Below are 14,883 nucleotides of genomic sequence, written 5' to 3'. Positions count from 1 at the left end.
TCACAAGAATTATTCATCTTTCACACACACACACACACACTAAACATGCACATATACAGAAAATACTTGTATGTGAAATATACATATATTGCACACAAGCATTTGCTATTTTTCTCCTGACATACCTGACATATCTTGTAACTTTTTCAATGGACTCTGAAAATAAACAACTATAAATAAAACAACATAGAAGACTTGAGACTTGATTTCTTTTTTTTTTTCTTGTGAGACAGGCAGCCTTTCTCTATGGAAGCTGTTCTAAGGTCTTATACTGTAGTTCTGTTGAAAAATTGCACTGGCTTGCCAAATATCTTAATGACTTTTCTCTCAGCAGTTGGTAATGGTGAAATGTTATTCTAGTAACCATAATGTCTCTCATAAAACAATTGCATACAATATGTACTGTACTTCTATTTTAGTGAGCTCTTCTGTCAGAATAGCAGTGCCAGTAACCATTTAGCATTTCATAGCAAACTGCTTACCAGTCCTTCAAGTGTAATATTGCAGAAAGAGTGAAGAAATGCGTGATTAAAAACATTCACTGAGAGTGGACCATTTAACGCAACCCGACACTGCAAAATAAACCAGCCTTCACATATATAGGCGCTCATCATATAAATGACAGTTCTATGTGGTCATTTAATTTTACGATCTCAATTCTCGCATATATTGCTCACATAAATATAGTGTTCTCCTGCAGGGAGGTCTGCTGGGTGTTATAAAATCAGTGAGACCTCAATGGGTTCAAATGGACATCTTTTATAATTATTGCTATAAAATTTCTTGACAATGCATTTTGTTGTCCAATGGCTAAAGAAAATGATTTTCCAAAAGAATGGGTTTCAACAAAGAGAGTAACAGAGCCTGGGAATTTGTTCCTGTATTCACCCATATTCAAATTACCTTAGTTACACTCACCTATTGGAGGCTTTCCAGTTTCTTCACAATAAGTTCTTAAAATGTGGCTTTCAGTTACAAGCAGGCCAGGTTTGAATTGTTTTCTGGTTTGATGAGGCAGTGTGGATTATCTAGAGGGAAGGATTAATTTGCTGTTAATTGCAGTTAAAATCTATTTACAAGAATACTTTCATGCACTTGGACAGATAAAGAAAGATAGGGAAAAGAGTTCCATAAACTCAGGATTAAATATGATTTGAACAGAAAACACAGCAACTTTGAAAAATTGTACCCAAAGCACCATGTATTATTTGAAGAATTCTATTACTTTTTCTGACTTTTTCAGGGTCATATATTTGGCATTACGGAGAATTTGATGTGTTAGATTTTCCCTACCATGTATTGGGACATTTTAATTACCTTTTAGTTTTTATATTTTCTCTAGGATAATAAGTTTGATTAGTATTGTTGCCATGTGTGCCAAGTGTTTAATGGCACACTAATTGGATTCGGGTATTTGTGTCCTATGGTTATCCTGTAACTACTATAGCAACATATTTTTTACATTGTCCATTTAGAAATGCAATAAAATATTTGCTATTTATTGTCGAAAAGAAAATGAATGTTAAATACATTTTCAAGTGTTAAAATATTAATGTGTAGTCACATTTGTTGAAGTAGAAAGAAGGAAAGTGAACTATGGGCCATAGCTTAGCTCTGTGGTGAAAGTAACATTGCAGAGTGTGGCATAGATGGGGAGAGCAGGTCCTGAGGGCATTCGAGCTCTTGGCTTATTTGTCCCTAGTTCGTCTCTATCATCTCCTGTAGGGATCATTTGTCCTTTGCCTCCGCTGCTTTTGGTGCTAATCTAGCAGAAGCATCAATGTTAGGATGGAGATTTAGCTTTCTCCTACTCTTGATTTTGCAGTTTGATTATGGCTTCACCTCCATATGCAGGAATGAGTATGTAACATAAGTTTAGGCCAAAAAGGGAATTACATTCTGCACGTCACAGTGATTGGTTTGGAGAGCACACGTGACAGTTCAGTTACCTCATAGTGGGTTTCAGAACTTTTATATACACCACTAGAAAACAATAACAGCAAAGTCTGCTCTGCAAGTTGATCTTGGAGAAGTTGGGAGGAGGGGAAGCTCCATTCCCCTCATCTTACCACCCAATGGGGCTTGAGATTGAGACTTTCACACAGAAGAGAACAGTGAAAAACTGGAGATAATGAGAGACCAGATTAGCACTTGGACTCTTCATTTAAGTTTCACCTAAAGCTAAATCTAGCCCAGAAAGTTTTAGCTAAAGTTGAGTTTCCTGAATTTGAGAGAGCCTTAACTAATTCACATGTCCCTTACCTTAATTTTCTTATGAGATCAGTAGCCATCACCTTTTTCTGCCTAAAGTAGTTCAGTTCAGTTTTCGATACTTGTAACCAAACTAATACTAATAAACTGTTCTTTGCTGATGGCAGATTCAATATTTTGATCTGTGCTTCTCCTGTGTCTAAGCAATCAACTCATTCTTTCATTCCATTAATACAGTTGTACAGATACAATTGATATTGAGTGTCTTCTATGTGATAGATACTATTGATGCAACAATAAAAAAGCACATAGTCTCTGTCTTCTTAAAGGAGAGAGTCTCATAATAGAGAAGATTATTAAAGAAGCAGTTACAATGAGAGCAAAAATACAAAGAGTTTTTTAAAAGAACTTAAAAGAACATCAAGCCCTTAAATGTTGGGTCACAGAAAGTCTCCTGGATGAGGGAGCATCAAACCTGAGGCCTAAGAGATAAGTAAAACCAGACAGGCTGAGGCAAGGCAAGGAGATAGAGTTGAAAAGTCTACATTCCAAAGAAAACATAAATTAAGTAACTGAGAAGACATACAGAAGGGCTTGATAAAGGGAAATAGCAAGGGAGGTGGTTTAGGAGTGGGAAGAGACAGGATTAAAGGTAAACAGGCATGGGATAAACTAGTCCATGAAGGGCCTGGGAAACAAATGAATTTGGACTTTATCTTAAAAACAGTAAAAAGACAATCAGGTTTTAAGTAGGGAGATGGTATGATCAGGTTTTGATGTGTCTAATCCAGATTTAGGCAATCAGATACCTTATTCAAAAAGATTATTATAATAAGAGAAGGCAGACTATTTCAATAAGAGCAGAGAGATTATTGCAATAAGAAAGATGCTCCAACAATGACATCTGCAAATGTTTCAAAGTTCAGGTAGAAAAAATCACTTTTCTTTTTTTTCTTTCTTTCTTTTTTTTTTTTTTTTTTTTTTGAGACAGAGTGTCACTCTGTTGCCCAGGCTGGAGTGCACCGGTTCACGTCATTCTCCTGCCTAAGCCTCCCAAGTAGCTGGGACTGCAGGCGCCCGCCACCATGCCTGGATAATTTTGTGTGTGTGTGTTTCTTTTTGTTTGTTTTTTGGTATTTTTAGTAGAGTCAGGGTTTCACCATGTTAACCAGGATGGTCTTGACGTCCTGACCTCATGATCTGCCCTCCTCGGCCTCCCAAAGTGCTGGGATTACAGGAATGAGCCACCGCGCCCGGCAAAAAACACTTTTATACGGGGTAGTGAACAAGGCTAGAAAAAAAGCAGGTGTCGGAAAATGAGATGAATGGATGGAAAGGGCATGACTGGATAGCAGATGAGAGAATGTTTTACCCTGAGGTCAGTCTACTACTGGGAGGGACGATTACGGACAGTTTCTGTGCTGGCTTATGCTAATGAAGGGTCAAAACTTATGGACCTGCGGGAAGGAGAGAAGCTTAACTAGAGATGTTAGGAAGCATTTTGTTCAGATTAGTAAGTACAAAAATTTCAACTAATCACCTATGAGGAAAAGAATGGGAATTTGAAGACTAAATATCTGTGTGTCCTATTGTCATAGGTAAACAAAGGGAGCAGCTGTGAGTTGTGCCTAAGTTACATGGGAAAGGGTAATTCTTTGCAGTAAACTATATTCTGGAATACAAAAGCGTGGGAGGGCTCCTTAATTGTTTCTATTTTCTAGGAGCACAGGGCTCAGGTAAACTTTAACATGGTCATGTTTCAGAAACATTTTGATTTACCACGGAAAAGATTTTGAAAGGGCATGAGGCCAAAGAAGAAAGTGTGCAGTAATTCAAGTGCAGTTACCCTGGATCAAGGTAAAGACACTATGGTCATAAAGAAGCAGCAGATTACAAAGGTTTTAAAAACATTAAAAAACAAAAACAAAACAAAACAAAAAAACAGATTTTAGTGTTTGATTGGACCTGGAATGTGAGCAAAACATTTAAGTCACGAGTGTGTCAAGAAGTTAATACCTTTAGCTGAAATTTTCCCTCTTAAATTCCCCCAATGGCCTCTTTTTGATTATCAATCTGCAAGAGGTCCTCCAAATCACTGCTTTCCAAAGATGTTTTAATCTTTCAAGGACTCAGGTTTCCTCTGTTGTGGCTCCTTTCTCCCATATCCTCTGTCCTCAATAGCTTTAGCCTTATGTCTTGTCTTTACTTATTAACTAAAAATAGACTGTAATATCTCTTGTTTTAATCAATGTCTGGTCTCCAAAAGCAACTATTATGGAGTATATCCCTTAACCCAATATCTCTTTCAGACTCAAAAATGGGGTTTAACATGATTACTACCAGTCTTATGTAACTAAGTTTTACCAATCCTTGCCTGGTTTTTGGCTGTTAAAAATTTATTTGCTATGCACTGAACAGGTGTCTTAAGGCCAATGTCTGGTCTCCAAAAGCAACTGTTATGGAGTATATCCCTTAACCCAATATTTCCTTCAGACTCAAAAACGGGGTTTAACATGATTACTACCAGTCTCATGTAACTAAGTTTTACCGACCCTTGCCTGGTTTTTGGCTGCTAAAAAATTTATTTGCTATGCACTGAACAGGTGTCTTAAGGTTGCCTTTAGTAATATAATTTCTTTGAACTTTTCTGAAGTGTAGCATAGATATATAAAAGTACACAGATCCAGAGTGTATAGATCAATGACCTTGCAGAAAGAGTGCACACATGTAACCAGCATCTAGAAAAAAAAAAAGAACCAGTACCCCAGAAACCCCACACTGTGTCTACTTTTTAAAATACAACATCCTATATTGATCTCTAACACATACATTAATTTTATCTATTTTTAAATTTTATATAAATCAAATAAGATACTATGCTACATTTTGTGTCTGGCTTTTCTCTTATTATTTGTGAGATTTACCTATATTGTTACTTACAGTAATCTATTCTCATTGCTGTATTGTATTCCATTATTTGAATACATTAAACTTATTTGGTTATTTCCATTAAGAGGCATTTGGATACTTTTTAGTTCCAGGTACATGGTTAGTGCTATTATAAGAATTATTGTACATGAGTAAATTTGGGGGTACTAATTTAATTTGAAGGATAATTTGTCACTGAATTCCTTTCTAAGCCTTAAATATATGGTAAACAATTTTTTAACCACTTTGGAGCTTCTTATACATTCTAGCTTGTAGTTATAATCTTAACAGTTATTTAAATGTAGTTCTTTTACCTATGTGACTATGTATGTCTTTACATGTCTGTGGATTTTAACTATGATTTTCCATTGGTTTCTCAGGTGGAATTCATTCTTAAATTTTGTTTTTAAGAGGACTCAGGAAAAATATTTACCTCAGTTTATGCAAGTTAAAAAGGCCTTAAAAGTTCTTTGAAAACAACTTGCCTACTTCTAAAATTATTGATAACATCCTTCTTATTTTTTTGTTTTGCTTTACTCAACTGCCTCATAGCGTTGAGTGTTACTGCAGCAATGTGAAGCAAGCCTACCGTCATCTTCTCATACAAAATTGGATACCTTTCCTGACTGCCTGTTGTGGACTGAATTATGTCCACTTCAAAATTCATATGTTAAAGCTCTAACCCACAATGTCATTGTTAAGGAGGAAATGAAGGTTAAATGAGGTCATATAGGTGGAGTCCTCAATTCAATAAGACTGGTGTCCTTAAAAGAAGAAAGACACCAAGGATGCATACTCACAGAATACAGCCCTCAGGAAGACACAGAGAGAAGATGGCCATCAGCAAGCCGAGGAGAGAGGTATCAGGAGAAACCAAACCTGCTGACACTTTAATCTTAGACTTCCAGCCTCTATACTATGAGATACATTTCTGTTAGTTAAGTCACATAGTCTGTGGTATTTTGCTATGGCAACCCTAGCAAAGTAATACACAGTCTTTTCCATGACTTTTTTTTTTTTGGACAAAATCCAGATCCTGCACAACCGTTTCACGACTTTTGATTTCAGGGTATGTCTTGGTGTTAATACTTATATATCAAATTTTTCTGAGATCTACTTTTTTTCTTTCAATTGACAAATGTAATTATTTTTATTTTCAGAAAAATTGCCTTCTATGTTACCTTGAAATATTTTTGTCCTTTCTCCAATGTAAAAATAATACGCAGCCCTAAAAAAAGAATGAAATTATGTCCTTTGCAGCAACATGGATGCAGCTGGAGGCCATTATCCTAAGTGAATTAATGCAGAAACAGAAAAGCAAATATCACATGTTCTCACTGACAAGGGGATGCTAAACCTTGGGTACTCATAGACATAAAGATGGCAACAATAGACACTGAGGACTACTAGAGCAAGGGTGGAGGGAGGGGGGCAAGGACTGAAAAACTATCAAGTACTGTGCTTACCACCTGAAGAATGGAATCATTTGTACCCCAAACCTCAGCATCACACATTATACCCACATAACAAGCCTGTACATGTACCCCCTGAATCTAAAATAAAAGGTGAAAGTATTTTAAAAGATTACATCTACAAGTGATCACCTTTGTCTGCTTCCAGTAATGTTATCTCAAATATTTGCTAATGTCACCCTTTTTTATCCTTACAGATCTTTTTTGTTTGTTTGTTTGTTTCATCTTACATGTGTGCTTCAACAGGTGCATCCTTTCCGACTTAGCTTCAGGGTGATGGTAAGATCCGTATTTGAGGTTAGGGTATGAGGACTACTTTTTAGAACCTGAGCCTAGAGCAGATGCTACAAACGCTACAAACCAGCTTTATAGACTAGAAGAACATTAGTCTCCAGAAAGAAACACTTTGCATGTATAGGTCCCCAAAAAAATATCATGAATGAGGAGTGATTAATAGTGAGTTTTCTATCCAGACACTATCTCACAGGGTCTAATTCACAGTATTGTTTTATGTCCAACATATTGGTTGCTAGTAACACAGAAAAATGCTTTATAAGGAATTTTAGAAGCATATTATGTCAATGATTAATGCCAATAATTTCTACTTTATCAACAATTATCCAAATCATTAATTTTCCTGATTTGACAAAAGAATAAGATGCAAAGCAGATATCTAACTATAACATGCATTTTCTTCCATAAAATAACTCTCCTATTATGAACACATCTAATATTTCTCTTTGTTTAGATCCTTTCAATAAAGAATATATTAACCTCTTCTCTTAATATGTCTTTAAATTTCTTTAAATACTGAAAATTAACTCTTATATAATTAATATAACATTTTGATTCATTTTTCTATACTTAATAGTCCAATTAATAGAAAAATATTTTTTAATTTCTCTAAGAAAAAAAAAACCTTTTCTGATCCATATCCTTCAATTACCTTTTATGTGGATTGATAGTCCTCCTAATGCTTCCTCAAGAGTTTCTCCAGTTGGCTTCCCCAGAAACAGATCCCGAGACAAGGATTTGAGTAAAATTATTTTGTTTGACATATTATTCAAGAAAACATTGGTAGGAGAGTAGGAAAGTGAGTCAGCAAGGGGAAGAAAAAAAATGAATGTGCATTAGTGAGCAGATTATTGCTTTTGTCTACTAAAGTTCAATCCTGATGGTGGCCTCTGAAAGACTGTAATTCATCCCTAAGAGTTGTCCCAGCAGAGGGACTAGAAAGCTGGGACATTTATCCTTCAACTCTCATCCATCATTGGTTGAGGAATGTTCTTGAGAGAATTGATTCCCCAGCACCCCAGCCTTTCCCATATTGTGGCTTAGTATGCTCCTCAACACCGTTAATGGCTTTGGAGTGTTGCCTTAAGAAGCTGACTGAGAGCAGTAAGTGCTAAGGGGAAACTGGCAGTACCATGACAGGGTCTACCGTGGTCCATCCTTTGTGTCCTTTTGATTCACTTATGCTCCACTTTAATTTCACTATGTTTGGTCATTGACTCTTCAAGATGAATGTCCAGTTATTTCTTTTTCTTCCTCTCTCTCTCTTGTTTTTAAATTCTCTCACAGGTCTGGATACTTGTTGTTTCAAAAATTAAAAATTCTTAAAAATAATAGGAAACAAACATAAAAGTGAAGTTGTGGTTTTGCCTACATCTTCAGTCAGCCCCTAGGCCAGAATTTGTAAACTCTGTTAATTATCTCACTCCTTTACAACCCAATCTTTATTTCTCTCACCCTCAGATAGCACTTCTACTAGTCTAGGTTGCTTGACCAATGGGTAAACCAGGTCTTCATCCCTTAGGAGTCTAAGCCTCTAAACATATACCTTTACCTTTTTTGTTGTTTTATTTATTTATTTATTTTTTTGAGATGGCGGAGTCTTGCCTTGTTGCCCAGTGGAGTGCAATGATGTGATCTCTCAGCTCCCTGCAACCTCCACCTCCTGGATTCAAATGATTATCCTGCCTCAGCCTCCCATGTAGCTGGGATTACAGGCTCCTGCCACCATGCCCAGCTAATTTTTGTAGTTTTAGTAGAGACGGGGTTTCACCATGTTAGCCAGGTTGGTCTCGAACTCCTGACTTCGTGATCTGCCCGCTGCGGCCTCCCACGGGCCATGAGCCACCACGCCCAGCCCAAACGTATACCTTCTTGACTCCTTTATGAGGTATCAATCCATTTTTTCATGATAATCAGGATCAATTACATTGCCTGTACAGTACAATGTTTGTCTGCTGGTCTACTAGCATTGGAGACTAAAGTGGCCAGGTGATATCCTGAGCTTTATATTTACTAAAATCCAGACTGCATCTCCTGAAAGAAACATTCCTATTCTGGGAACTAGATCTTCTAATGTAGTAGTATCTAAAATTTTAGGAACAGAGAGCTCACCTTACCCAAAATGGTCACAAGGAGTGCTAGTAAGAGGGACCACTACTATGTTAACTCTTTGGTTTTCTTTCTTTCTTTTTTTTTTCTGCCCTATAAGATCTGCAGAATTCGACACCCTTTGGTTTTCAGATCATTGCATTCTAATTACCTGGGACACAGCATCATATAATGGCCAGTAGTTGGAATTTTACCTCACATTTTGAAAGATGGTGCCCCAACCTTGCAGTTGCCCAAGCTGAGACTTTAAGAGGCTACCATGATGTGGTATATGGTTGAAATAGTACATCCTGTGGTTACTTGCTCATTTCTCCACTCTTAATCCAAGGCTATCTCATTGGGAATCTAATGCCTTTTATGCCTTTTACTCAGATATGGTGTTAAAAAGACAGAGAAGGCAAACCTATAGCCAAACACACATCTGTCCTAGTAAGGTTGAAACACCAGTTGGACTAATAAGACCACATTTGTACTGTTGGCTGGTCTCTTCATGGGATATCCCTATATTGGGGGTGGTAGTTGGGAGGTGGGCTCCATGCTTAGTGTTGGTAACTGTTGTTTGAAGATCAGATATTCAGCAACAGCAGCAGCTACATGAGCCACAGTGAAGGAAAAGAAGGATATGGAGCTGGTGCATAGCTTCCTTTCCTGTCATTATTGCTACTCTATTCCTGAGTCCCTTGAATGAGCATTGGAGTATCCAAGTGCCAAATCTGGCTGGTATCTGATATAAGTCATTTGCTCTCCTGGTTTTTGCCAGGAGATTAAATCCCGAGGCATAATAGAGTGTCTTCATATCAATAAACTCAAATCAATATCTACAAGTTTAATAATCTTCCCTCCTTGCTTCTGCATCCTCAATATCTACTCCTAGACTTTTTTATCTTGTTAGCTTTTATAACAAATTAGTCAATTCTTACAGATCTTTTGGTGAATAATTCATTTCTTCTCATAGCAATATAGTACTTTTTCACTTAGGCCATGCTGTGACTTAACCCAGGTAACTCTGCCACTGTTCTGAAAATATGCCACTTCCACAGACCCCCATACGCTCTAGCTGAGCCTGAGAAATTCAGTTACTGCAGGTGTGTGGGCCAAAAACCATGAGCTCTCCTATTGTCATGCAGAAACTCTTCATGCCATCTCTCTCTCTCTCTCTCTCTCTCTCTCTCTCTCTCTCTCTCTCTCTCTACTACCTGAGTACTGCCTAGCTGCCTACAGCAGAAGAGCTGTCTTCCTGGGTTGCATCAAGGCAAATTTCTTTCTTCCCACCCTCCTGGCATTTACCTTACTCTCTTCTGTCCCCTCTTATAGGGAATATAGACCTGAGGTCCAAGTTTGTAAGCAGAATGCTATGGGCTCAGGAAGGGAGAGAGTAGCTGAAACTGGGCAGCCTCGTCGTCATCCCCAAGAGAGTTACAGGGACTCAGCCCTCTCTTCTCCCATTAAGACAGCCAGTCCTCCTGGATGGTATTACAGTGAGCCCTTAGCCCTAGTTCTCTAGACTGGGGGAAAGGGATGGAAGGAAGGATGCATGGGCAGAGTCCCTGCTACACTCTTCCTTGTGTGCAAGAACTGTTTGTGTCTGTATTTTCTGTGTTGAGGTGTCGTTTTCCCACAATCTCTTCTGCTTAAGGTCATTTTATTTGATAAGCATTTATATTTATATTAATAGAAACAATACTCTATTATGAAGTAGAGTGTGAGAGCTTTAGCAATTTCAGTTTATGGTGGTATTCATATATTATCATTATCCTTTTACATCAGTATGGATATTTTAAAGGGAAAAATCTTTATATTTAAATATATGTAATGGCATATTTTTCCTGCTTTTTGAACAAGGGACCCCTCATTTTCATTTTGTGTTGGACCCTGCAAATTAGAAGTAAGAACTTTTTGATGAAATTCACAGAACGAGAGAGAGGGAGGAGAGGAGGAAGAAAAATAGAAGGAGGAGGAAGAGGAAGACAGTGAGAGAGAAAATCTACCTAACACAACTGTAAAAATGCTCAAATATGAAGATGTTTCCGTGACATATATGTGAAACAAAAGTTAATTGCAATGTCAGAGTTAATTATTGCTAATAATGGAACTCATCATTTTGTGATTTTTGAGATTAAATCTATTAAATATCAAATATGCTCTGTGTGTTTGTCCATTTGTATTCAACTGAGGCTTGATTTTGGTATCATTTATCTGACACTTGTATTAATTGCTTAACTTTGCAGATGTTGAAGCCAAGTGTATTTGCCTTGGAAGCAACTGTAACAAAGAGTTGGCTAACCATAGAAAATATGCACCATGCTCTGCTTCATACTGAGGGCTACCAAGAAAAGCTTTATTTATGCAAGAATGTAGTTGGAAGAAAAGTGAGTCATTTGCCTTGTCTTTTTTGTAATGGAAACAAGCCAAGTGTAATCAATTATACTTGGGCATTTTGTAAAAGTAATGCTTTCTGTTGATATTAATAATATGTGTGCCGTAGAAGGATTGCAAGTCAGGGAGGAACTTGCAAGTGAGTTGGACAACCTAAAGGAGAATTGTAAGTTGCAGTGTGGATAAATGGGGGCAGCGTGGGTGTTCACTCTAGGAACAACAGCTGAAGAGGCGGAGGAAAGGTGGTGAAGAATAAAGTTAATCTGTGGCCTTTAAAATGCCAGTAAGTTAGAATATCCTAGTTTTAACTCTTTCGGGAACAAAATAGAGTTCATATTTCTTTCATATTTTCTATCAAGTAGGGCTCTCCTGCCAGCATGTCTCTTAGTCTTCACCTATTTTATAGTCTTGTTTCTTATGCCCAACTAGCGTCTGTATTTCATTTTGAAACTACTTTCTTTATAGTGGCATTTGATCTGTTTTCACTACTGTTGAGAGAAAAACTTTCCCTCTACCATCTAAGGCTAGCATGGTTGGGGACCTGTGAATGAACTAACAATGGACAGATTAATAGGAGAAAAGACAAAGCTTACTCATATGCATGTGGTAGTGTACGAAAGAAGTGGCGCCCTGAATAGCTAGAAATAGGGGTTTGTTTCTATCCCAACTTAATAAGAAAAAGGGAGGAAAGTAGAAAAGGCTTCTGTGGGAAGAACAAATAAGCTTAATAAGGGAAAAATAAATGGACTTTTATGGAAACAAATGGGAGGTATGACAGTTTTTCATCGTCTTTGTTTATGCAATTTTTCATCCTACTATTAGTGATTCCTCTCTCTCCTGGCTGTGAAACATGTAGTGTCTGATTTTTCATCTCTGATTTTATTTATTTGGGTCTTCTGTCTTTTTTTTTCTTAGTTAGTCTGGCTAAAGGTTGTCAGTTTTGCTCATCTTTTCAAAAGATCAACTTATTGTTTCATTGATCTTTTATGTTTTCTTCATTTCAATTTCACTTATTTCTGCTCTGTTCTTTATTATTTATTTCCTTCTACTAACTTTGGGGTTGATTTTTATCTTATTCTTGCTTTTCATATTTGTTAAGATGCATCTTTAGGTTGTTCATTTGTAATTTTTCTACTTTTTGGTAGAGGCACCTACACCTATAAGTAGTGCTTTCCTCTTAGGAGTGCTTTTGCTGTATCCCATGGATTTCAGTATGTTGTGTTTTCATTTTCATTTGTTTCAAGAAATTTTTCAATTTTCTTCTTAATTTCCTTATTTACTTACTGTTCATTCAGGAGCACATTGTTATTTTCCATGTGTTTTTATAGTTTCTAAAATTCCTTTCATTATTTATTTCTGGTTTTATTCCATTGTAGTAAAAGAATACACTTGATATGATATCAGTGTGTTTGGATGTTTCAAGACTTGTTTTGTGGCCTAACAGATGGTCTATCCTTGAGAATAATCCAAGTGCTGAGGACAATGTGTGTTCTGTAGCCGTTGGATGAAATGTTTTGTAACTATGTACTAGGTTCATTTGGTCTATAGTACAGATTAAGTCTGACATTTATTTGTTGATTTTCTGTCTGGATGATATGCCCAATGCTGAAAGTAGGTTCTTGAAGTCTTCAGCTATTCTTGTTTTGAGGTCTATCTTTCCTTTTAGCTCAAATAATATTTGCTTGATATATCTGGGTGTTCCAGTGTTGGGTGCATATATATGTATAACTATTATATCCTCTAGCTAAATTGACCCCTTTATCATTATACAATTACTTTCTTTACCTCATTTTATATTTTTTGTCTTGAAATGTATTTTCTCTGTCATCAGTATAGCTACTCCTGCTCTTTTTTGTTTGCTTGCTTGTTTATCAGCTATACTATTCTAGAGTAAAAGATTTTTCTTTCAGCACTTTAACAATGTTATGCCATGCTCTCTTGGTCTGTAAAGTTTCCACTGAAAAGCCTACTGCCGGACATATTGAAGACCCATTGCATGTTATTTGTTTCTTTTCTCTTGCCACTTTCAGGATTCTTTCTCTATCTTTGGCCTTGGGGAATTTGATTATTACATGCCTTGATGTAGTCTTCTTGGGGTTAAATATGCTTACGGTTCTATATCAGTCTTATATTTGAATATTGATATCTTTCTCAAAGTTTGGGAAGTTCTCTGTTATCCCTTTGATTAAACATTTTACACCAATCTCTCTTTATCTCTTCTTTAAGGCTAATAACTTAGATTTGCCCTTTTGAGGCGATTTTCTAGATCTTGTAGGTATGTGTCATTCTTTTTTATTCTTTTTTTGTGTGCTTCCTCTGACTGTGTGTTTTCAAATAGCCTGTCTTCAAGTTCACTAATTCTTTCTGTTTTCTAATTTTGATGCATTGGAGGGCTGCTAAAATAAAAGACAATTTTATTTCAGCGATTTTCCACTATTTATTACAAAAGATTGTTTAAAAACTAACAGTGAGCAGCAATAACAGCTATCACTTACTGACTGCTAGAGGCTGGATACTTTACCAGGAGAAACTTTGTAACATTTGATTGATTTAAACCTCAAAGCCACCCAGTGAGGTATATATTATTCTCTTCATTTAATCTATAAAGAAACTGAGGTTCAGAGAATTTAAGTAACCAGCCCTAATGTCCTAACATTGTAAATGACAGAGCTAGCATCCAAGCTATATTTTTAAGTAAGCTTATTAATTGAAGCTTAACATACGTAAAGAAAAGTGAACAAATGTAAATGTATGGCTCAATAAAGTCTCACAAAGTTGACATACCTGTTTATATGTAACATTACTTGTGCTGAAATAGCCTCTTTTGTCTAAACCAATGACTTAGTGTTTTATAGAGGCTAAGGCTGTCTCTATTATTTGTATGTGAAATGAAACTTTCACCAGACCAGTTAAACTGGCAAGGAAGACTTTATTCAAGACTATTTCAATAGGGGAGAGAGATTGAACTTAACCTCACTAAAACAAAAGGTAGGAGGTTTTTTTAAGCATTGGAGTCTACTAGTGAAAAAATAAAGGAGAATGTTGAGGGGAGACTAGTCAATGTAATTAGGCCATCTATGTTTTCCAATAGGCACTTGTTGAAGTTAGACTCCAGACCCCCAATAAACTCTGAAAAATGAGGGCACTCTCTCTCCTGATTACATTTCCAAAGAGATGGCTCCCAGGTCCTTGTGAAAGGTAGTACTAGGTTGAAGATCTGCAACTCAAAGAGGCCAATAAATAAATTATAATTGCAAGTTTTTCTAAAGCTAGTGCTCTACGAAAAGGGAAATCAGGGGCCTACTGTCTTGAAGAAATCTGTTAATTAGTCAAACTAAGGGAAATGTTAAGGTCATTGTGATCACCATTAATAATATCACATTAGTAGATTCATTTTCATTTTGAGATGACTAAACTTAGGGTGTAGATTTCCACAATGCCAGAAAGGAAACACTATATCACTACTTGGGCATTTTAAAATGCAAAGTCATTC

General features: G+C 36.6%; 1 long non-coding RNA gene across 1 annotated transcript in view; it reads right to left on the bottom strand.

Annotated features, from left to right (window-relative positions):
- The window catches only part of LOC114676273 (uncharacterized), a 123,753-nt gene extending 114,710 nt beyond the window's left edge, over positions 1 to 9,043 (bottom strand). Inside the window, exons 1-2 of the long non-coding RNA XR_003727150.2 lie at positions 9,023 to 9,043; positions 919 to 1,028 (exon numbers count right to left, since the gene is read on the bottom strand). This is a non-coding gene — a long non-coding RNA (uncharacterized LOC114676273). The remainder of the gene's footprint in view (positions 1 to 918; positions 1,029 to 9,022) is intronic.
- Positions 9,044 to 14,883: the final 5,840 nt, after the last annotated feature.

Source organism: Macaca mulatta, chromosome 2 (assembly GCF_049350105.2).
Source record: "Macaca mulatta isolate MMU2019108-1 chromosome 2, T2T-MMU8v2.0, whole genome shotgun sequence".
Lineage (NCBI taxonomy): Eukaryota > Metazoa > Chordata > Mammalia > Primates > Cercopithecidae > Macaca > Macaca mulatta.
This window is presented reverse-complemented; position numbering and strand designations above follow the sequence as displayed.